Raw genomic sequence first — 26,295 nt, 5'->3', positions numbered from 1 at the left:
TCCCTCTGAAAATATAACTTGCCTTCACCACCCACATCCGTCTAGTATAGCTACAACCATCCCTTCATTTGCACCGGTAAATACGTGTATTGGAGATATGTTATGTCTTATATGCTATATCCCTCTTCTTCTCTCTTTCCCGCTCTATTTCGATCTCCCGACCCTTCGTCCATTCCATTTCGTTGAACGAATCGACGAGACTGGTCTCGACTCGAGGAAATCGCAAATCCGAAAACACCTTCCTCTCCTTTAAGATATCGACCATCCCCAAGCCAAGTTCTCAGATTTGTGGAACGTCGAGACGATAGGAAATTCCGTGCTGGAATTCGAAGAATGCGATACCCTTGCCTTACCTTTCTTGCTCGTTCTCTCCTCTCTCTCTCTCTCTCTCTCTCTCTCTCTCTCTCTCACTCACTCTCTCTTTCTCTTTCTCATCTTCTCTCTTTTTATTCATTTCTCGCGCATACGATGTGCCTTCGTAATTTCGTGTTGCGAATGTATACGAAGATATCTGGAATAGAAAATCCAAGGGAAGACGCGTGCAATGTTAGACATTAGTCTAAAGTCGAAGGTAGAAAGCTTTTCCTTCGTAATCGTAGAACGACGCCATGCGTAAACGGTGTTGTTCGAAGGATTTAGCCGAACGGTCGAGCACTTCGTAGAGTTAAATGACAATTCTAGGAAAATAGTTTTCCGCCTTATTCCGTGAGAGTCGTGAGACTTCTCTCCCGAGGCCTTCGAGATATATCTTCAAGTTATAATACCGTTTTCCGTATCCCCTTGAGTGAAGTTTCCAACGGGACGTAGAAACGCTTCGTATACTTCGGCTTCTTCGCGAAATATATATATATATATATATATATATATATATATATATGCAAGTGAGAGAGAAAGAGAGAGAGAGAGAGAGAGAGAGAGAGAGAGAGAAAGAGAGAGAGAGAGAGAATCTTAAAGTGACGTGCTTGAGCTCATTATAGTCACGCACAGAGAATAATGTTATTGTTGAAAAGAGAACGCCATTGTTACGACTACTAATAGGAAAGAAAAAGAAAACTATTGTTGTTATCGTCTCTTCGAAAATGGCTCTGAAAATAAAGATTCAACTCGAATAAATACGCTCCGATGAATCGAAACTCGTATATTTGTTACAAAAATGTCGACCTTTTATATTTCTCTTTTTTTACAATTAAATTTTGTGTTACTAAAGTATGAAACGAAAGTAAAGTAAAAAACGAAAATAAATTGTCTACGAAAAAATGAAATTATATTCGATATATTATATATATTTTTTCGATATTACGAATATCGTGATAATAAACGTTTATCAAAGTAACGATTTTATTCTTCCATTAACCGATAGTGATATCTTCTGTATGTTTATGCGGATAGTACTAACGCCGGCAGCTCTCTGTCAATCCGTCGTTTGTGAAAGACTCGAACATCGAACAAAAGAAATCGTTTTGCGAGAGCCCCGATAACAGACAAAGGACTCTAGGAATAGGACAGATATCGGTTGGATGGCTACAGTACGAACTCTTGTCCGTTGTCCATGACAATCCAAGTGTAATTATACATAGAGGAGAGTAATTGGCATGCCTGAAACACATCCGTCACAACGATCTGTCGCTTTTTCTTTTCGAAACTCGTCAAAAACATCAAAGATATATATATATATTTTTTCAAACTTTTTGAAACGAAAAATCACGAATAAACGCACTTTACTTTTTCATCTTCGATTTAAATTTGATCTAGATCGTAATAAATGTTTCGAAACATCGAAAACATTATATAAATTGTTTATATATGTATTCGAAAACATTCGAAAAATTTTCGATCGTTCCTATTACACAATCGTCTATTTTCATTCCGAATATTTCATATTTACTATCATCGATAATTCTTGTTCCCTTTTCGAGCATCAACAATCGCATATTCCAATGTTCACGGCGAGTTTCACATGAGAGAGGTCGGATTAATATAATTTATTAAAATTCTCTTACGCCGAGATGGCCGCTAATTAAAACTGAGAGATTTGCATCGATTATAATGTAGCGCTAATTAAAAGAGACTTATCCTGGCATTGCATTAAAATGTAAATCAAATCTCTCCGGGGGTCATGTGCATCCTACTGCTCACTCGAACCAATCTACGAACGGAATGGGACTTGATGGTTTCACAATGCGCTCGGCACACCGCTCGAATTGGCTTTGCTTTTATTAAAATCGACAACGATATCGATGGAGGAACGTTCGATCGAGAACAACGATATCGATGGAGGAACGTTCGATCGAGAACAACGAATGGAGAAAGTAAAACCATAAATAAAACGAATAATCGATTTTACCGAAGCTATAACCTTGTACTATAATTATATATTAATACAAAAATATTCCATTGAATTTACCACACAAAATACAATTTGAAAATTTCGATTGGAAATTTTCGATTCGCACTCGTTGATCATCATCGTGATCATTACAAAAATTTACAAGAGGAACTAGAATTTATCATCTATCATTTAATTTCGATCAAACTCAACAACTATTAGAAACTAATGAAATCTTACGTAAAGAGTTTAAATTTTCATCATCGTCTCGTATCGCTCATTGATCATTCGAAATACGAAAAGTTCATTTCACACTAATAAACGCAAAGCTATGTTTAGAGGTATAGCCTATACTCTGAGATGGCGTCTGCATTTATGGCGAAAAGCTATATTTTATCAAGAATATTTGCAGTTCCTGAGTAGTCGCAGACATGTTCCATGAAGCTTGCGAATCCCAAGCTTACCCTGTTAATTCTAGCAGAATAAACTTTTGCAAAATCGGTACGGAACTCAACCTTAAACCAGACTTAAGTTCCATCACGCTCGGACGAGCTTACTGCAAGCTACAAGCTGCCGTTGCTCTACCACTGCTGCCGTTGGGAAGAAGATACTGAGAGAGCTGAGAAGAGAAGAGAAGAGAAGAGAAGAAGAGAAAGAGAAGAAGAAAGAGAGAGATGGGAATAGCTCCAACAGAATAGAAAGAGAAAGAGAGTGTTCGCAGAAAGATATAATCCTGCTGTCTCGGAAAGTTAAGTAGACTCAAGTAAAATCAAATCTGGCACCTTTACTCGACGAACGAACGAACGAACGAACGAACGAACCAACGAACGAACGAATGAACGAACGAACGAATGAACGAAGAGATTCCCGACGGCGCGTGGACGAAATTACAGAGGCAATTTCATACAGCTAAACTTACGATCTTCCTATACGAATGTCGTTATCAGACGTTCCGTACATCCAACGAACAAAGTTTCTCTCGGTTTTAAGGAAAGTCCTTCTCTCGCTTTGTAATCTCTTTCCTAACATCCGACATCTCTTACCTTCGACTACTATTAATTCAACGAGAACGAAAAATCTTTTATTAAAAAGAAAAAAAATTTATTCGTCTCGATCAGAACCTAAAGTGATTGCAAACAAACTCCATTTACTTTCATTAAATACACATTCTCTGTAACATATATATATATATATATATATATATATATATATATATATATATATATATATAGATACATATATATGTATGTGTGTGTGTTATTCTATATATTTTGGCTAACATTGTTAAACTTCAAGGCTCCATAACTCGATGAAATATGAATTAAAGGATATTTCATGCTTGTTGGATTAACATCGATATTCTTTACAACTTTTATTAAACCATAAAATATCGATTTTAATAAAAATAAATCGTTACGACATTCGTATCTTCACAACAGCGCCGTTTGTGAAACAGTTGCAAATAATATAATAATTTCCCACGAGAAAATCTGGCAATTTTAGTTTTTCGAAATATTCGTTTATAAAACCAATAGAATTGGAAATAATTGGCCACGGTATTTGAAAAGCGAGACACCGGGTATATCAGTCGGTAAATGAAGACTTTATCGAATTAAAGAAAAAAAGAAGGAGAAACGAAAAAAATAGAAGAAAAAAAAAAAAGAAAAATCGCAAAGAAATTATCGGAGATTGGAAGTTGGCTATGAATCGTTTCCAAACAAGCAAGTACGTTATTTGTTCTCGCTACCGGCGACGGTAGGGGAATGGCTGAAAAATAGCGTCGGTGATTGATCCGGCGAGCTAGCTCCAGCAGCTCGTCTGCGTCCAAGCGTCGTTTCGTAATTATGCAAATCCGCTTTTCTGCTGGAGCACCACATACATTTTTCTACGGGTTGAACCGAGCGAGAAGAGAAGAGAAGAGAAGAGAAGAGAAGAGAAGAGGAAAAGGGGAAATGGGAGGTGGGATATGTTTTCATAGTCGATGCTCCTTCTCTCGGTAGACATTTTCAAAACTCTTTCTCTCTCTCTATCATTTTCTTTTTTCTTTCTATAACACGTTCGACCATAATGAACATCATGTATATGTTGATGCAATAACTTTTAACGCGTACCTCTCTCTATTTCTTTCTCTCTTAACGTTTGAAACAAACATCGTTCATCAACAAGAGCCAACATAGACTTTGCTTTCTCTTCCTAAAACCATCGAATTTTCAAATAAATAAATTGAATAAAGAGAAAAATAGAGGGAGAGAGAGAGAGAGAGAGAGAGAGAGAGAGAGAGAGAGCTACTAGCTTTTCGATAGAATTATACGTCCTCTCGAACGATCGCTTTCACGCTCGAGAACTTTGATAAGATTAATCAGGAAAGTCGTATCCACGGGGGAGGGAACGGAAAATGAATGTTAGTTTTATCGCGATGTTCCTCAACTTACGCGTGTACGTACAAACGATATAATCTCATGAAAGTTTTACGATTCGAAAGTAGTTAGTAGAACGAATTATTGAGAATTTCTCTAATTTTTTCTTTTTCTTTTTTTCTTACACATACATACATACACATATATTTATAGATATAGATATAGATATAGATATAGATATAGATATAGATATAGATATAGATATAGATATAAATATAGATATAGATATAGATATAAATATAGATATAGATATAGATATAGATATAGATATAGATATAAGTATATCTCGATAAAAGGAAATAAAATGTGGTTAGTATTTTATCATAGTATCCTATAATCCATAGAAGCAGTGAGCGGATGTTACGTTGTAACTCTGAAATTTCCAAAGACGTCCAGGGGGAGCCGCCGTTAATGTCGGTAATACGAAGCTAACATTTAACTAGGTAGGGTCGCAACTCAATTTGTCGGTGCAACCTTTGCCTCAACGAAGCGTTACGGATACCGAAGGCTGCTCGATGTACCCGTAGAGAGACAGAGAGAGAGAGAGAGAGAGAGAGAGAGAGAGAGAGCCAGAGAGAGATAGAGAGAAAGAGAGAGAGTGTGAAAGAGAGAGAGAGAAAGTGAGAGAGCTTTGAGTCAACTTTGAACCACGCATCGATGGTTAATTAATGGATAATTGCGAGTGCGCACGCAACCCTTTAACACCCCACTAGTGACCCTTAACGCCTTCGAGTGTGGCCCTTTCTTCGCTACGTTTACCACTCGCTGTATATCGACTTCGCATAAGTAGAAGTCGATATTATCGTTATTATGGCTACAATCCCAGGCCACTTACAACCTTACGAATTTCCGTGAACGCTTATTAATTATTCCTCGCGACCTACAGTTCTTGTCTCCTCGTCATCGACGTTATCGTAAGCGTTACGTTCGCTCGCTTATGTAATATATTCCCCTTTCGACGCAACAGTTGTCCTTGATTTAATTTCATCGAGTAAACGACCAATTGAAATTATCGACAAAATCTGTGAGAGATTTATGAGAAATGAATTTTTTTATTCGATATAATATTATACCGTATATCTAATAACACTCTCCCCTACTTTTCAATAACTTCATATGAAAATTTCCATCGAACCTGAAAGTCGTTATTATATACCGTAACAAAACAGTTAATTATCGGTTCATGCTACATTCTAACGCTTATTAAAACTCCGCCGAAACACGAAATGGTTTCGGAGTTAGGCGATTACGATTAAAATAAACGCTAATTAATTTAATGAATTAATTATTTCCAGGAAAATCCGTTGTCCTATGAAACTATAATCCGTTTACTATTATCTACCTAGTACTACCTTGCAAAAGTCTATACTCAGTTTAATGTAAATCAACGATCAATCTCTGATGGACCATCGTCCATTGTTACTATTAAAAGTTACTATGAGTATGTGTAGTCGTTCATGTTTTCGAAAAAATTTCATGGTAGATAAGCCGCCGATAGGTAATTCGTGGCCGATAATTCAAGGACATAAATCGTGCGATAAAGGAAGGACGAACGAATGAACGAAGGTAGCTACGCGTGTTCGTTTTAACGCGTTGCGATAGAGAGCCTATATTTTCGCTCGACCTAATCCATTGCGGAATGACTAGTGCATAGCCTTCGGCTGGCAATGGTATAACCTTTGGATGGGTCTGGATGCGTGGTGCGATATAAAGGCCTGTTATTTACGGTACGGTTTATATATCATCGGAATATAATGGAAAATGGGTGCAGCGTTAGATGCAGTAACACGTAACTCGGCCGCGTATAGATTCTTTCCGTTCTCTATCTCTCTCTTTCTCTCTCTCTATCACTCTTTGGCTCTCACCCAAAACGTTCTTTCTTTCTCTCTCTTTCTCTCTTTCTCTCTTACGCCGTTTCAACGTTCGTTTTTCGTGGCGCACCTGCACGAGTCTACCTTTGTAATTATCTAAACGCTGTAACTAGCAGCTCGTCCATGCATTTTACTCGACGAACGAACGATACGAGTTTTCCCGCAACAAAGAGATCGTTTATTGTTACCTCGAAAAGATTGACTTCAATTTCCGTCTACGAAAGAAGATTTGCATAAATGCGATGGGAATTTTATGAGATTTATCGTATAGTTACTATATAGAAAATATCAAAACAGTTCTTGTTATATATGTACCGCATATTCGCACGACAGTAAAGTCTAACAGTATGAGATACTTATGGTCGGACGATTGTCAGTAGTTATGGCTAGGTAGACTCACTAAACTCGTATTTACATGAAATTGTACGATATATAAGGATCAATTAGTCTAACAAAAACAAATACATTATTTGTTAAAAGGAACATATTTGCTAATAATGTGATTATTCATATGTATATCCTTAATAAAAAAGTTCTTAAATTTTAGCGAACAAATATGAAAATATATTCTCGTCGTAAAGAGCGAGGTAACGAAGCGACGAGGAGTTTGATATTCGTCGAGGGTAAAGGCACATTTTGATCCGTAGAAAATCGTTTTGGCGGTCTTTTCGTTGAAGTGAAGGACGTAGAAAAAGAAGAGAGAAAGAGACGTTGCTCGAGTTTGCCGAATAGAGCTCAACCCTCTCACTCTTTTTGCCTTCATTTGGGAAGATTTTTCTCACGGAGAACTTCAAAGGGCTCGATTTCCACGCGGAGTCCGCTAAGAGGAGACAAGTTTTATGGAGACTGCGCCCTTACCTTCTTTTCTCTAGACACATATACACACACGTACTCCTTCCATCTCTCTTTCTCTTTTCGCCACATATGCAGGTACATCTCGATGCGGTGTATAAATATGTTCATATACTCTACCACGGTATATACGCGGTCGACGACATCGTTACCGGGACGACAAAGGTACATCCGAGCTCGCATTTTGTCTCTTTTACGCTAAAAACGAGAGAGAGAGAGAGAGAGAGAGAGAGAGAGAGAGAGAGAGAGAAGGCTTACGTACTCGTATGCACTCACTAATACTACTACTACTACTATATCTTTTGCTTCTGCGACCTTAGATGGCTCTCTTCCCTCGTCACCAACGAAGAACAGTGCTCGGAAACACTCGGGAAACAAGAAAGATGGAAAGTACGAAGGTCTCGTCGAAATTGAGAGGAAAGGAGAATGGAGAATGTCGAGAAAGCGGTCGAACCTCGAGAGAAAGAAAAAGAATGGAAAGAAAAAGGGAACAGGAAAGTGGGCAGAGACCACGGATTGTTACGAAGGCGGGTTTTACGAGGTCCCAGTGGACAGGAAACTAAGGAAAAGGGGGACACGTCGCTTCTCCACGAAAGGGGAAAAGCGTTATCTTGCCGTGTGTGACTCGAATAACGAGAGAGAGAGAGAGAGAGAAAGAGAGAGGAGAAATAGTGGGTTCAACGACGACGTCTTATCGTGACAACGCTAATGCGATTCCTGTTTTGCGATTCCGGCTTAAAGGAAGGATTTCGTGTCCGTCATACGTTCCACGGCCTCGATCGAGTTAACGCCATCGTCGATGCGCACCAACTTACCGCGATAGACCTACTCAACCGATAGATTTATTTTACTTTGATTTAACTTGATAAGCGTAAAGAGTACGATCTATGTGCTGGAAGTAACAAGAACAGAGTGTAAATTGTGGGATCTATCTTTCCCGACCGAGTTCGTAGCGAATCAACGAATAAGCGTTGATTAATCGACGCTCATACGATAAAACAGATATTTATTAAAGTTATTTTGATTGAACTCATTGAAAAAAAGAAAATAATCGTTTATTCGCATGCAGTCCAGAGTAACTTAATTAATAATTGTTATGTTTTCGATTGACAAGTCCGTTTGGATATATTTAACAATAGGTATTTGTAGTCGAGACTTTTTAGATATTTTCGTCTATTCTATTTACCGATATCTATTTAAAAAAAAAAAAAAAATATCAATGGACGAAAATTACATCACTTTCGACAATAAAAGTGGATTAAAACGTTTACTTTACTCCAATTCGACCAATGTAATAACGCTAGGCGAAGGTACTCTTCCTTCTCCTTCTCCGACTCCTACTCCTACTCCTACTCCTACTCCTCCTCCAAACATAGCCGTTTGCGAATAACTCGCAAACAATGTTTGTCGTCAAACATTACTGGATAACGAGTCCCTATCTTCGGTGAGCTTTGTAAACCAATGGAGAGTTTATTCTCCGTTGGGATATCATTTGTGTTTCTAACTAATCATACTAGACGGTTTATCGAATGAAAAAAATCAAAGTTAAAATAAAATCTTCAGTATTCCGACATCGTTAAATTTCGTTCTTCTTTTTGTATCTTCAATGAAGTGCGATCGCGAGAATGATTCTCTTTGACTATCCATATCTCATACTCTTTTATTAGCCTGTATACAGTATAATTTCCAAGGAGATTGGTTAAATTACGAGTTTACTTAAACCGAAAGAGTACAAGTACCTTCATTTCATTCTAAGTTTCATCGATCCTTCGCGTTCCATTTTCATTATATCTGTAACGGGCCGCCTTTGAGAACAACAAGCCGTGACTACCTTTGTAAAGAAGAAGGTCCATTCAACGGGCAGGACTTAATTAAACGATAATTGGTCCGGTAGTCGATGCACCGTGAAAGACGTATCGAAGATTTTACGTCGTAAAAAAAATCTTTAAAAGGACTAAAAACTGATTATCCTTATTTATTAAACATTTTGTCCTAATTTATATATATATATACTATCATTATTATTAAAATAATTAGATATATATATATATATATATATATATATATATATATGCCATATGTTACAACGAAATAAACGAAAAGTGAAAGCTTTGATTTTCACGTATTCGAGTAATTCGAGCTCATATAACGGAGATATACACATAAATTGCACGAATACACGAAGAGATTAGTGACATTTCGCGAGGACGACGTTACGCGAATAACGCGCTAGTTTTCCGACTATGCAATCGCGAGTAAATGATAATGGCTCGTCGAGATGACGGCAACACAGCATCCAATGGATTATAGCGGTCCACGAGCCAACGACCGAGTTATCTCGTATAATACAGGTATTTGTCGATAATGTAACGCGATGCCATCTTTGTTAGAACGTGAAGCGTTGCGTACATACGTCGAATTCATATCGTAATATCGACTATTCGTCATTTTAACGCGAATATTTTCCAAATTGAAAGATTTCTTTTGTCGGCATCGTTATAAAATATATACCGAGTTATTGGACTCGTTAACAAGATGTTACGTAAATATATATATAGGATGTATATATATATATATATACATTCTATGTACAGACAAGTTGAACGTAAAACAAGACGGACTCGAATAACGAAACGAAACGAACGACGAACCATAAAGGGCGATTTTAACCGCGCGACGCAGTGATTATAGCGTTTACGTTTAATCTGCAGGAAAATCAATGGTTAGCCGGTAATTACTAGGATCAGTTGCACATTGGTTTGGTAGTCAACACGACGCGAGCCGATTCGTATAAATAAGCCCCTAATGCCGATACAAATGTATCGTACGACCAATCGGAGAGAGCCAAAATTACAATCCAATTTGTGCGTCCGCATGGCGACCGAACGTTCTTCATGATCCTACTGGACTACACGTTGTTATGTCTGTTTACGTCCGACCTGCTTTTTTCTCACCATTCGCTCGTACTCTCCAATGATCGTCGATATTTATCATTGCGAGCAACAACAACAACAACAACCCAAATGACGTGGAGAATTTACTATACTTATATAAAGTTACAACTTCGATTTCGTGTGAAACATTTTATTTTTCTATAATTTATGAATTAATTCTAATTCGGAGATAAAAAAAATATTCTTCAAGTTAATCACCGATAATTCGACAATTTTCTCTTTATATTCTTTCGAATAAATACATGGAAAAATAGGTAATCCTCAGTCGTTGGTTTAAAAAATACTGAAAATAGGGTCACGAATTTAGTACGAATCTCGAGTCACAATTTGGAGTATACGGAAAGTATAATCAACGGAAGCTTCAAATTTTTTTCCAAACGTATGCGAGCATAACAACGACGAGATATTCGTTCGCACAAAGGGTTTAACGGGGAAACCGCAAAATTAACGAGCGTACTATTGTTCGAGTATTAGTACAAATATCTGCGGTTGTTTCTAGTTCAGGCTTCGCAGTCAAAGCTTTCATGTAGTAAGCGGAGTACATCTACGAGGTCGTTCTAGACATGAGCGAGCCGAGATCGAACTGACAAAGCCAAGCCTCGTACATCCGTATTATCCCGTTGGACGAAGAGTGGTAGTGTATGTATGTACCTATGCTCCTTCATACTTCTACATATACGTATACGTACATATATAAGTATATAAGTCTTTATCCACATACATATCTATACGATTCTAGCACGCGTGCGAACACTCGATAGGCGGTCTCATTATAAAATAGACCGTTTCTTCGATCCACCTATTGATCTCCATTGTCTCGTAAATTCGAGTGGTCTCAACGCTAAAAAAAATTTTAATTATCGTTGTGGCTCTTACAAAAGCGTATATTATATATATATATGTGTGTGTGTGTGTGTCGTTATATACATATATGATATATTATAATAATATATGATAAATAAGAAAGTATGGGTATATATTATTTTAATATAATATATTATAATAATATAGGATAGTAAGAGAGATATACTTTAGAGTACAAATTCGAAAAAAAATTATATAAAAATAACTATTTCGTTCTAAAAAGAAATATTATGCTTTCGAGCGTTAACGAGAACCAAGCGGAATAACTGGCAAAACGAGGGTAAAATTGCCGATGCCATCTTCGTGCGACCATCAGCACCAACCGACTTCCAGCACTTTAGTTATTCGCGAATTACACCGCACGCTAGACCAAGTAGAAAAGTTGGCTGCACTGATTGCTCGCGACGTGCACTGCAACAAATTCTACGAAGAAGAAGAAGAAGAAGAAAAAGAAGATTTCGTCGTGGTTGTCGTCGTCAATGTGGTGGAAAGAGGTCAAAGTTTAAGACGACGAAAAATTTTCGTTAAGGTTTGTCGTAGAAGATTTCGTAAAGGTTGATGATGGTGCTAGTGATTCCAACGTAAAAATGTGGTAACGATAGACAGCTTCTCTAAGGTATAGAAAAAAGCAGAAAAAAGAAAAAGAAAAAGAAAAAAAGAAATACAAAAAAAGGCGAAGAAAACCGGGCGAAGAAAATGAACCAAAAACTGTTCAACTTTTATGGCGGATGCAAAACGGTGGTTGGCTTATCGCACGAGTGTTTGTATGGTGTGATCTATCCTCGTGAAAGTCGGAACCTCCACCTCTCTTGGCCTACATACCGAGAGTTATGACCGGAGCCGTTGCACTGTGTCATACAACCGCGTGAGATCTTCGCGTGTAAGGTGTATATATATATATAAGGAAATACATAGGAACATTACCCTCTACAAAGATTGACGGAAAACATCTCTTTACTTCTGTTTTTCATTCAGTAACTAATAATCTGTTATCTAAGATTCCGTGTAGATTCTTAATATTTAATAATTCGAAATAAATGGTAGTTTGTTGTCGATCGAAATAAGGATAAACATCTTAATCGTATTCTTCTATATTGCTTATCACATACTACAAAGACGAATATACATATATATGTGTATATATATATATGTTCTCTCTTTTTCTCTCTCTCTCTCTTTCTCTCTTGCGATGCTTTAAACGAGATACTGCAAGGTAGTAAATTTTCTTTCTTATCGATGCATCGACCCGAACTCCAACGAAAAATTTATCCAAAAGAAAAAGAGAGAGAAAGAGAGAGAAAGCTCCTCTCCTAGTAACACAATATGCAAATTATAAAAACTTTAATTTCTCTCTAGCCGAGTCTAGCCGGTGAAGAAAAAAAAAGGAAAAGAAAAAAAAGAAAATAAGAAAGATTGAGAGGAACACGTACTCATAGAAGCGCGAACTTGCCGAGATACCATCCAGGCTCTTATCGATTTATAATTTACATTTAATTCCGTCGAGTAGTACTATACCCTATGCAAAAACGTTCCCCACGTTCTCACGAATAAAAGGACGTGTTGTTAAAAGCGGTCGAAAGATGTAAGCGTGATTACGCCTTGCTAAATCTCATCGTACGATGAAACATTTCCTGAAAAATCTCGCAAACTTGATCCATTCATTTCTATAGAATATAATCTATGTAAAACTCGTACACACGATATATCTTAACTAATTATAACGTGCATATTATTACAAACCGTTTTATCAATATGAAGAGAATAATTTTTTGATTTCGTTATTACATTTGTAAGTAATTCGATTATTTTATAAATAAAGGAACGTTCTTGTTATTATTTATATCACTATCCAAAAACGATTTCGAATTTAACATTTCTGTACAATGTAATGCATATTCTGTACAGTGTAATGCTATGTTATGCAATAAACTGATTTGTAACCTTTGATTATTAAAATTATCTTAAATTAACGATATATAATATACGGTATTAATAAACAAATACGCTATTACTTAATTAATTACAGCAGAGAGAGAGTAAATGTAAAATAATTGAAATTATAAATTAATTAATTGGACTCACAGATTAGGATGATGGTGATGGTGGTTATTCATCCTGGTAATGCTCTTCTGTATCGAGGCAGAAACTGATTTGTTATAACCTTTGAAAATCGTTGATGATCTCAAGAGCATTATTGTTCGTATCACTCTATATCTAGAACTATGAATTTCAAGTTCTTATCTAATAGAATGTTATGCCAAAATTATCTTATACTAACGATGTATAAGATACAGTATTAATAAATAAATAAACACGCTATTACCTAAATGAATGCGCTGTAATGGAAATAAATGTAGAACGATCGGAATTATAAATTAATTAAATGGCGAGCTTGGATGCTAGTAAATTGCCTCTTCGGTATTCAGTGAAAGATTGACTTGTTGTAAAGACCTAATGATTTCAATAGCGTTAATGTTTATATCGTTCTATAACTACGACTTCAAATTTCAAGTTTTTACCTAATAAAATGTTATACTAAAATTATCTTATACTAACGATGTATAATGTACGGTATTAATAAATAAATAAATACGCATTACGTAAATAATTTCGCAGTAAAGAAATGAATGTAAAATAATCGGAATTATGAATTAATTAAATGATTACGCTCGGACTTTGATGGGGATGAATTACTTCTTCGGTTTCCAGTGAGAGATTGACTTGTAACCTTTGAAAATCGTTGATAATCCCAAGAGCGTTATTGTTCATATCGCTTTCTAACTACGATTCCGACATCGTAGATCTTATCTAATAGAATATTGTACTAAAATTATCTTATACTAACGATGTAGAATGTACGGTATTAATAAATAAATAAATACGCATTACTTAAATAATTACGAAATAGAGAAAATGAATGTAAAATAGTCTAAATTATAAATTAATTAAATGGTCGAGCTCGGACTTGGATTGTGGCGATGTTAGCTCTTCGATATCCAACGAGAGAATGTCTTGTTGTAACCTTTGAAAGTCACTCGAGATCTCAAGAGCGTTATTGTTTATATCTCTTCCGAGAAACCATCCGAAGTTGTAATCTGTGAAAGTCGCTCGAGATCTCAAGAATGTTATTGTTTATATAACTTTCCAGAAGCGAAGCGGAGTATCGAATAAAAAACCTTTATACGTACTTTATATGTACATCTTTATACTATACTAGAGTATTATATATATATATATATATATATATATATATATATATATATATAATACTATATCTCGATCGAATATTCTTATGATATAATACATTATTATATGATATCATAAAAATGTTAAACATGAGTAAATAATAATTAATGCGATAAATATGTATAATTAATATAAATATGATGATCAAAGAATTGTAATGAACAAGGTACATTTTTAAATAACTTGTAAAATTATTATTTACAGATTGCTATATTCTTTTTATTATAGAATAAATTGAAAAATTTTCGAAATCACGTTTTTTAAAAATTCTTTTATAGTACGATACCTTTCGATATTTTTCCGTCACAACAATCATAATCATAACTTCGACTAGCTCGTAGACGATAAAAGTAATTTCAGTACTTAACAAATAGCCTAGCCTTTACGACGCGTTTACCTTATCGCACATTTATTGCCGACGCGACGCGCGTAACGCGCGCCCACGAACGAACATGCCTTTGGCCAAATCGATAAGAGAGAATGTTAGAGATATTAAAGCTTCCTAGTCTCTTGGAACCTTACAAAATTTATGATAATTCAAGGTTACTCTTTAATCTTACATAAAAGCTATATACTCGTTCCATTGTCTTGAACATAGACTAATACTAAATAATAATAATAATTTTCATAAATCAACGATTGAAAAACGGGAGAGTAACTAGTTGCATCGATAATATTATACTGAATTTTCATAAATTATGAATTCGAATGTGAACTGGCTATTATTAATTACGAGTTAATTATTAAAATTATTAGTAGACCATTACAATGGAATAGTATATGTACATCATAAAATGAAGAGTATAATATTACCTTTAATTAATATCCTGATCGATTTTTGTCAGATTGAATACATTAAATGAAGATCAAAGCTTACGATCGTAAAAGGAAGATTGTCGTGAAAGAAAGAATAATATCGTAAAAAATCCGTACTTTGCATGAAGAAAGAAAAGAAGAAAAGAATAATGTAAAAAGTTTCTTAGAAATTAATAAAAGATTTATGTAGTTCGATGATAAACCAGTAATATTATCTTTTACAGTATAGCTAGAGCATATAATCTTTAGGCATTTCGATCGGTCTTGAAGGGTTGACGGTGATATCGTGTCCTTTAACTATCCACCATTCTACGTAGAGATCACACCAACACAGTAGGTGCGAGTGTTACGGAGTGAGGAGGTAAGAGGAGGGATATACCGGATAACACCAAGGGTAACAAATAACGCGCGTACTTATCTGAGCCATGCACTTTTCACTGACAAGGGTATATGATTTATTACGCTACAAGCTTGTTACAATGAGTCCAGGACGTGTTAAACTGACCACGTTCATCATTAAAATTAATGGGTATTGGATACTGGCCTGAGTTAGCGAAGAGAAAGACAAAGAGAGACAGAGAGACAGCAGCAAACGAGGGAAGAAGAAAGAGAGAGACAGACAGACAGAGAGAGAGAGAGAGAGAGAGAGAGAGAGAGAGAGAGAGAGAGAGAGAGAGAGAGAGATAGTGATAAATCAGATACGGTTGGTCGAATTTCCCAAAGATAACTAAATTTGGATCAACCTGAAAAATTTCTCAAATATAACGCGTTCTTCATATTCCTTGATAAAAGAAATCGAAGATATTAGAACGTTGTTCAAAGTAAAATATTCATCTAAGAAATATTATGAGATAGCAAGTTGAACCATTAGAAGTCGATTAGTCATGAACTAAAAGGAGAAGAAGACGAAGACGACGATGAAAGAGTTAAAGTATCGAGTTCTCGATTTGTGTAAAACACGCAAAGCTTTGGTGAAAGATTTCTTATTGAAAATGATACGCGAGGAACACGAAAAGTATTTATCGATCAACGTCACGCGAAGGTATGGACTACGGGAATAATATAAAGGTAAGTTGCCAGTAAAGGTGCTAGTAGCTTACGTCAATCGTATGTGTATGTTGTACGTGTTACGTTCATCCGACGGTGTTTAACGTTTATTATCGTGAAATTGTTCCGGTAGGAGTACCCATTGTACCGTTGAATGTGAAACGTGTTAAACTAACCGCTAACACCCATTAAAATTAATGGGTATTGAATAGTGGAGACGGCCGGCAATATGAGATATATGCTAAAAGCAAAATGAAGTGCTTCTCCTGCTTGGTATTTCAGAAGAAACTGACGACGAACAATAATGTAAAAAGAACAAATGCGATGATGTCTCCTTTTAGCGCAACATTCGTTCTTATATTTAATCTCTTTAAAAGAAGGTATTACATCGCGTTAACGATGATCGGACGAATATATAATAATTAAGAAATCAAAGTAAAATATTCGATATTGTTCAATATATATATATATATATATATATATATATATATATATATATATATTATATATATATATATATATATATATATATATACATTTAAAGTGCATAGATATCGTGTACGATGTCCGAAAAATTGACTACAAAAGTATGTACAATAATGTTAAAAAACAAATACGGTACGTCAGTGTCGTAAGTAAATCGGAAGAAGGACTTGAAGGAGACGTAAAGAAACTCGATCGGTCGATGCATCTAGCCAAACAAATCGTCTCCCTGCGATAGAAATTTATCGTTCAGTCTAGAAGTTCCTAATGCGATTCGAAGTGTACTTTCGAGTGTTTGTGATGGTAGTAGTGTTTGCGTGCTGTGTTCTTCATCGACGAATGTATATCATTCGCTATGTTGAAAATGAGAGGGTAAAAAGTTGGCTAGGAAAAAAGGAAATAGATGATGAGAAGAGAAAGGAAGAAAGAGAAAGAGAGAATTCGATGAACGAGCTCGATCTCTTTCTCGATCGAGTTTCGAGAATTAGTGTGCTAGTGGAGAAGGTGTTGGTCGATCGATTGCTGAAATTCGAATCCGAAATGCTGCTGAATTCTGTGGAAAGATTGTGGGAACCGTACAAAAAGGACCGATGTGAATGCAGTCGGTCAACGTCGAAGACAGAAGAGAAGAGAATCTAGGAGGAAAGGGAAAACTCTCGTTCATTTCTCATTCCTGATGATATATATATATGTGTGTGTATCTGTGTGTGTGTGTGTGTATGACGAATGCAGAAGTTGGATATTTACATCCCAAAAAACGGCTGATTATTCCAGGAAAAGAAAAATATCATTTTTCACTATCATCCAAATTAAAATTTATTTAAAGCTCGTATCATAATGATTTCAAGATTATAAAATACTTTTTACATAACGAAACAACGTTAGAAACTCAAGAAAGTTGTTGCAACCCTTTAAAAATAAATTACCGTTGGTAAAGTTTCGTTAAAATCGTAAGTTCAAAGTTGAAAAACTTTTCTCTTTCCTAGTTTCTCCTACGCGGGTTAAAATTTTACATAGTTGCCTTTCGACAATGCTTCTCACCTACATATTTGCTTAGGATTCTCCTTCTTGATCGTGTTCTAGTTGATATCCAAGGTACGCAGATATACGGCAACGTATTCTCCACCAAAACGACAACAAGGTTTCTCCAAATTCCCTAGATGTCTAAGATAATTAACGGACATTTATACGGTATTCTCTCAATGATAATCTTCGTTTATATGTGTAAGCATCTATATGCATAGGATCGCATTCTAGCATATACAAATTCTAGCATATGAATATATATATATATATATATATATATATATATATATATATATACATAGATATAAAGACTATAGTACATAAATACTTATCAAAAATGAATGACATAAAACGAACAAATGCTTTCCCTTTTTATTTCTTAACTATAGAAAAAAATAATGAAGATATAAAGTAGTTTAACAAGCTGCCTCTGTAGCATACTTTCAAACGTGAAGTTATAAGTCTCTTTTATACCTAATATCGTACGCTATGAGATCGTAACACGTTCATCCATTGTTTGCAATCAATTTTTACACATACGTATACAAAATATTGTTGAACTAAATTTGAAATTCAATAGGTTTCGATGAGAACCTTGCTATCTTATATAATACGTATATATGTTTCGAATGATCCGATGCAATCGGTACAGAATCTTTTTACGATTGCGGTCGAAGAGAGCTTCATTGCATCGATCTTGATCCAACGTTGAACGGTGTACGATCCTCATGTTCACGACCGAGACAGCTGCCAAGAGATTTATATCGTTAAAAACCTGATCTGATTTGTGCGAAGATTCGAGAGGCAACCCGTTTTTGTCCAGCCCTATATAAACGCTTACTTTTTTACGAGACGCTACTTTCTGAGCGTCAAAAGCAGTGATAAGCTTCTAGAAAAATACTCGATCTATAGAATAAGAAAAGAAAAAATAACAAAAAGTCTTTGATAGTTAAGCGAATGACTTATTTATCCACGATCTAAACAGAGAGAAACAACACAGCGAAATGAAATTCTTCTAAAACTTAAGAAAATGAAATAATTCGTAAGGCCTTGAAAGGAGAGATATTCGATGCAATTAATGGTATTCTTCATTACATAGATACTTCTAATTCAAGTACAAAGTAACTCGAGTTCCTTCAACGAGATTCCTTTCGGTACGTTCATTGCAAACCCCTTGTTACTCCTTTAATACGATAACGGCTATTAGTCAAACATCCTTCGAGCGAACATTCTCTCTTTTTCTATTTCTTCGTTTTTCTATCCTCGGTCTCGAGGAATTTTATTAAAATTCTTCTTGAAATCAACATTAACTTTCGACCTTAGAGAAAGGAAAATAAAGTATCTCGTAAACATTTTCTTTTAATGTACTTATTTCACTCGAAAAGAGTTAAGTAAGTCGGTCCGTTCTTTGAAAACAATGTTCTAAGATCTAAAAGAAGTCAGGATAAAAAGACAGGTTAGTAGTTAAAAAGCGAGTTCTTCTGGTATCATTTGAAAAAGAAAAATAATATCGGATATAAATAAAATACAGTTTAACGGTAAAAAGCGAGATGATCATGGACGATAATCGAAAAGAATACGACAAGGAACAGCAAGAGAGTATACTAGAATACTGCGATAAACCTTTATGGAGCTTTATTATTTTCTACAAGGATATTGCCAATATCCTTTATTCCACGCTGCTGGTATCGTGACGCCGACTTGACTTTCGCGGTTTCGACAATATAAAACTTCTTACCCGATAAAGCTTTACCTCGAACGATCCCTCATTTCGAGAATATACGCTTCCAGCTCAGCGCGTATTTCTACGAAAACGCTTTAAATATTCCACGAAGAAGATGCAATAAACATTATACGACGCGTATCGAGCGGAGAAAATGGTAAAGCAACGATGTAACCCGAGAGAGGGAAAGAAGAGGAAGAAGAGTAAGAGAGAGAGAGAGAGAGAGAGAGAGAGAGAGAGAGAGAGAGAGAGAATGAATGATCCTATAAAAAAAAGAAGAAAAAAAAGGGAAGCCAAGATGAAAACAAGTTGCTCATAGTAAACAAAGAAAGTAGAACGTTAATAATCTTGAACATTTTACAAACAGAGTTGAGAATGTCTCTTTTATGAGATTTATCGAAGTAATTTTGAAGAAAATATAAAAAATATGAAGAAGGGTTATTCTATGAACGTGAAACAATGCTAACGGACGTATCTCTCATTACGCTTTGTGGTAGACGTAGCATGAAAAGGTCACGAGAAAAGGAGAAGAAAGAGGAGGAAGGAGATAGGTTGGGGGATGGTCCTCCGGTAAACCGCGTAATTCTCTTTAATTTCTCCCGAGGCACTATCTCGTCTTTTGGTAAGAGGAGCGTAAAACGAGAGTAGAAAGAAGGAGAGAGGTGAGCGTAGGTAAGTAAGAGACGGAGCTTGGGAAGGAAGAGGAGAGGAAGGGGGAGTGTTCGGTAATTCGAGATTTCTAAGATTGGAGGAGCGCAATTAACGCGGCGATCCGTTCTCTCTAATTAAATCTTCTGAGTTTCCGTAAGGGAAATGCGTAGTAAGAAGTCCAATAGATATTACAAATGTATATATATATATATATATATTGTGTGTAGGTGTACAACACTCACCTCAACTCGATGCCTTCGCTTCGTTTATCATTTATGCTGACGATGAGTTCGCGAGGCTGTATCGCCTTGTTGCCGGTGCACTTTGAGGAAGTCACTTTGCCGCACGAGCGTTCACCAAGAAGCACGAACGAGCGCGAGGCTCGAGACACACAGAACGAAGAAAACGAAACCGAATAGAAGGTTATTTCTTCACGATCCTCTCATATAGGAATATATAATATATATATATACATATATATGTATATATATATATATATTTGCGAATTTATTAAAGCACGAATAATGTTGACAAGGACGAAGACGAAGACGAGGACGACGACGACGAGCACGACGATCGGATTCACGAATTTTATGAATGATCAAAGAAACTTCATTTCAAGCTGCTCTGCTTTCTTCTCCGTCAGCTGATCACTCGTGTTTTTCTGCACTCTAAATTAATATTCATAAACAAATAATCTCTTCTTCCAAACGATATAACACGAGACTTAAATTAGCCAGTAGGATTCTCCAAATACTCGTTAGACATAAATAAATAAAGACAAAAAGGAACTCACGCGAAGACAATGGAGAAGAAAACACGTTGCCGATAACGAGACGATGACGACGACGACGACGACGACAATGACAACGACGACGACAATAACAATCAAGAACACGAAGGAGAATGGGCGACGTAAACACACTGGACACTCGAGGTCTCTCAACTGCTTTCGCTTCGACACGGTCGCGCGCGCACCACTTGCGGAGAGCTTGATAAACGCGCGCGGAGAGCAACAGTGCGCAAGCTGTGCTTTTTCCTGCAGCTTTGCGTCAACTTCTATATATCCTCCTATAGATATCTACGTTGTAGTTGTGGCTAACGAGGACCCACCCTCTCCCTTTACACTCTCTCTTTCTCTCTTTCTCTCTCTCCCTGTCTCGATGTCTCTTCTTTTCTCTCTTTCTGTCTGTCTCTCTCTCTCTCTCTCTCTCTCTCTCTCTCTCTCTCTCTCTCTCACTTTCTCTGTCTCTCTTTCTCCGTTTAATACATACGTGCGTACATAGGTACGTACGTGCGTAGTGTTGCGTCTCCCGCGGTGCGTTTTCTCACGACAGCGACCACGGTGGAGCGGCCACGGTGGATCGCGACAAGTAACTGCCGAGAGAGCCGGCCGACCCCGATTACCTCGAGTCTGCGCCCTGCCGACGCGTTTCTACTACACACCGGATATAAAATATAGACGACCACCACCCTCTAACCCTCACCACCCTCACCACTCTCCCTTTTCCTCCCACCATCTCTTATATACACATCTACGCGCTGTACTCCTCTTCTACGCAGCGAAAACCATCCCTCCCCCTCTCTTTCATCTCTTCCTCTTGTTTTCTCTCTCTTTTTCTTTTATCTATCCAGCTTCTTCTCTCTCTCTCTCTCTCTCTCTCTCTCTCTCTCTGTTTCTTTCTTTCTTTTTTTCTTTTTTTTCTCTCTTTTCTTCCTTCCCTTCATCGAGTGCGCCCGCGCACTACACTTTCTACTTTCTTTATCTCTTTCTCTCTTTCTCTTTCTTTCTTTCTTTCTCGTCTCTCTCTTTCTCTTTAGAAACTCGAGCTTGCCGCAGCACTGCCCGTTGGAAAAACTCCCCTCTCGCAACGCAGCAATCCAACGACGCGATTAGATCAACGAATTTCGGAACGTAACACCTTGCGAGCTTCTCCTTCTTCTTATTTATGTGAACGCGATAGGAAATGTTCGAGGCTCGAAAACCCTGCGTAGAAATCGATGGTAGAATAAATTTCGTTTTCTGAGAAGAGGAGTGAACGTGAGAGAGTTATTGAAAAGTTTACATGTTCTCTGCTTCTACTGCTATTACATGTTTCTCTCCCTCCCTCTCTCTCTCTCTCTCTCTCTCTCTCTCTTCCTGTCTCCCTCTTTTTCCTTTTCTTTCTCTCTCGTTGATTTACCGATTCAACGAATGTATACATACGTACGATTCATCCAAGAGAGAAATAATAATTCGCACCTCGCGTGACGCTTCGTAATATCGGACCAGCGCTTTTTTATCATTGCCAAGACAGAAGGAACGATAGATCAATGGGAAATTATTATTGTGGTTAAGAATTCAATCGTCCAGTCAACGGACTTTTCTTTACTCGTTTGTAACTCTGACATAAAAATAGATGGATATGATATTGATAAAAATTGTATTACAAGTAACTATTTACATTATTACGACTAATCATCATTCATACATTTGAGATACTTCGTATAATATACACAAATCGAAACACTATTTTTCCAAGGTATCTCTTGGAAAAGTTTTCGTATGTCTTTCGAATAAATTATTATCGAGAGTGGGCCTTGTGGTCTTTTTACGGACTGTCGCGTTCGTTCTTTACGACGACGTTTAAAGCACGTGGATATGCGTATACCCGTAATATTATATTCGCATAGAAGGTTTCGCTCCGAATATACGAATACACGTGGGACACGTCGTCGAAACGAAAGCGAACCTCTTCTCTCCTGTCCGTGACGATACGTAAATGGACGGGTTTCGAGTACTGTGTATTATATATACATATATATAGGTACATATATATATAAAACATGTATTATATATATATATGATATATATATATATATATATATATATATATATATATATTCGTACGTTTACGTAGGAGACATCTTCGTGCTTTTATCATCAAATGCAAGTATTCTATGCATGAGCTAGCACGTAACGCGTTACGAGTAAACTGTCGGACGCACTACAGACGTTCACTAAGAATCTTTTTCAGAATGTAAATACTATATTTTATAGTTTCCCTATATCTACTTATGAAATTTTTCATTCTCATAGCAATAAGGTTTATCGAAATATACGTATATGTAACGTGAAGTATTTAAGATTCTTTTTTTATTAATATTTTAATATAATAATCCTTCTAGATCGTGTAATTATAATTTTAAGGAAGGGAAATATGTGCAACCGACAAGGATAAGGCTATGCCATTAATGTGAACAATGATTACGAGAGAATAACGTTGATTGCTGTTGACAACATATTTCTTCAACTATTATAATTATTCTAGAGAATGATTACATCTAACGAGAATGCATTCTTCATATAAATCGACAACTATCTTTAATGCGAACATAATTACGATAAAATTATGTCGTTATGAGACACAGTATGCATAACGTGAAACGTTTAGGCTGCTTATCACCCCTGGTTTTATAATGGTTTAGGCCAACAATGAGGTCATACGTAATTCTTGACTGATTTCGACGGTCTTATTTGAAAGATAAAGGTTCAAACGAATATGAATATATCATATTTTTTAAATATCATAAAAGAATTTTTATTTTAAATTTCAATAGGTACGAATTTTATTACTCGTTTTCATTAAACAATAACGATTAAAAAGCCTTTGAGCGACTTTGACACAAAAAATAATTAATTCTCTGTTGCAAATCTTTTGTATGATCATTTAATAATCATCTAAGATATATATATATATATATATATATATATATATATATCATTCTAGTGAATTTTACTAGTTATTAATAGTTATATATAACAATTATTTTTAATAATCAAGATTATAAATTCGCTTAAATAAACCATAGCTCGAAGTGCGCGTCAAATATAAAATAATTTTACTTTAACGTTTCGATACAACAAAGTTTTCAAGTCGAAGTTTTTGTATTCAATTAATAAAAGCGAGCTGTCGAAGGACTTTGGTTGTTATTGAAACAGTTCTCTCTTGGACTTCGACGAATAAAGATCGAAGCACTCTCCTTCCAAATGCGTAAGCTTAAATAAACTGCTTTCGATAATTTTAGAATTATTTAAATAATTTGAAACGTACGTGGTGTTTAATATGCTAATATTTAAACAATAACAAATTTGTTTAAACATTCCATAGCTCGAAATACGCCTTATAAAATATAAAATAGAATTAAATAAGTACTTAAGAAATATTCAATTCCGACCGAGAGGTCGTTGCCTGTTTACATCAAGAAAAACAAACCTTCCAATGGCTTTGATTGTTATTGAAACAGTTTTCTTTTGAACTTCGTCGAATAAAGATCGAAGCACTCTCTTTCCAAACGCGTAAACTTAAATAAATTCTACTTTCGATAATTTTAAAATTATTTAAACAATTTGAAACATGCACGGAGTTTAATAAACTAATATTTAAACAATAGCACATTTGTTTAGAAATTTCATAGTTCAAAATATGCCTTAAATATAAAATAGAAATAAATAAGGACTTGAGAAATATTCTATTCCGACCGAGAGGTCGTTGCCTGTTTACGTCAAGAAAAACAAACCTTTCAATGGCTTTGATTGTTATCGAAATAGTTTCCTTCTGGATTTCGACGAGTAAAGATCGAAGGACACTCTTTGCAAACGAATATATTTAAAAATTTATACTTTCGATTATTTCACGTACATCTGATACAACTGCAGAATATTTAGATAATATTGCGACGAATTGCGAAGTAGAGTCAATATCGATCACGATAAAAACTTATTAATAGTTATTCTATAAATTCTATTTTCATGATCAAGATGACCATCGTGCTGCAGGCATCCGCAAAACTTTAAAGTAAATCTATTTTTTTATCAAATATTTCTTCAAAAATATCAATAATTTCTTTCTATAACAATAATACTGTTAACTATATTTATACTTTTCTGTTTCAGAAGATCATTGCTATCGCGCGCGAAGCAATGATGTCATCGAGTGTTTATATCGCTAAAATAAAAAGAAAAATATCGCGTAGTAGTAGCAGTGTTTGTTCGTTCGCGTTTCGCGTTTTAAAGAACAAGTGAACTTACATCGACTGCGTGCAATGCAGTCGTTAGAGTCAGTGTTTGTTCGTAAAGTTTTTGCTTATTTTAACAGTCGTACAGACTGTATTTGTAAAAGACAGTAAAGTTTCGCGAATTAACTTCAGTGACCGTCCGTTAAAAAGTAACTGTCGCGTATTAAAGTCAGTGCATTATTGAAGTGAATCTCAACCTACAGCGATGTCGACCTACCTCATTATCAACCACCTACGAATCATCCACCCTCAATTTCGACCTAAATCGCGAACGAGTGTTTTGGAGCCGTCGCAGAACTTCTTAAGTAGTAAGTAAATTTTTAAGTCCTCCCGATGACTCAATTATGTCGAGGACGAAAAGTCCAAATCGATACGAGTGATCGATTGTAATTAATTAGTAGAAGAGCGTTGAGTGACCACGAGTAAATTTCTTCGGATATTTGCTCGTGAATGATTTTTTTAGAAAACATAATGAATAGGATCTTCTCATTTTGAATATTTCAATGCATTTTTAAATATTTTTCTTTCACGAAAATAGTAAAGAATCTATATCAACGAATTTTAATAAAAAATAGATGTAAGTAAGAAGACATTTTGCGATGGATAGTTTCTAGATTACAAGTGAATTTGTATAATTATTTTTCTAATAAGTAGAGTAATCGTTTGTAAGAAGGAGCGTCCAAGGATTTTTCATTATATTTTTAAATAAAAATTGATTAAATATTTAATCAATTTTGTTAATAAAGGAAAAATCTCGATAGAGCCATCTGTAAAATAAGTTAATAAATTTTTGGCTCAGGATTTTTAGAAATTAATATACTAATTAATATAAATTTCTCCCTTTATACTTTCTCGATCTTTCGAATATTCTCGATCTATATATACTCGATCTATATGTACTCTCCATCAATAATAATTAGTTTTTCCTTTTCTAAATTGCATTAGGATTGCATTAGAATTG

At 35.6% G+C, this 26,295-nt stretch overlaps 1 protein-coding gene across 5 annotated transcripts in view; it reads right to left on the bottom strand.

Annotated features, from left to right (window-relative positions):
• The window catches only part of LOC122627723 (teneurin-a), a 473,567-nt gene extending 451,941 nt beyond the window's left edge, over positions 1–21,626 (bottom strand). For all 5 annotated transcript variants that reach the window (XM_043809105.1, XM_043809107.1, XM_043809108.1 and 2 more), the window contains exon 1: positions 20,519–21,626. The gene's annotated coding sequence lies outside the window, so the exon portion shown is untranslated. The remainder of the gene's footprint in view (positions 1–20,518) is intronic.
• Between the last annotated feature and the right edge of the window lie 4,669 nt (positions 21,627–26,295).

This window comes from Vespula pensylvanica, chromosome 3 (assembly GCF_014466175.1).
Source record: "Vespula pensylvanica isolate Volc-1 chromosome 3, ASM1446617v1, whole genome shotgun sequence".
Lineage (NCBI taxonomy): Eukaryota > Metazoa > Arthropoda > Insecta > Hymenoptera > Vespidae > Vespula > Vespula pensylvanica.
Note: the sequence above shows the minus strand (reverse complement) of the source record. Positions and strands in the feature narration are given on the sequence as shown.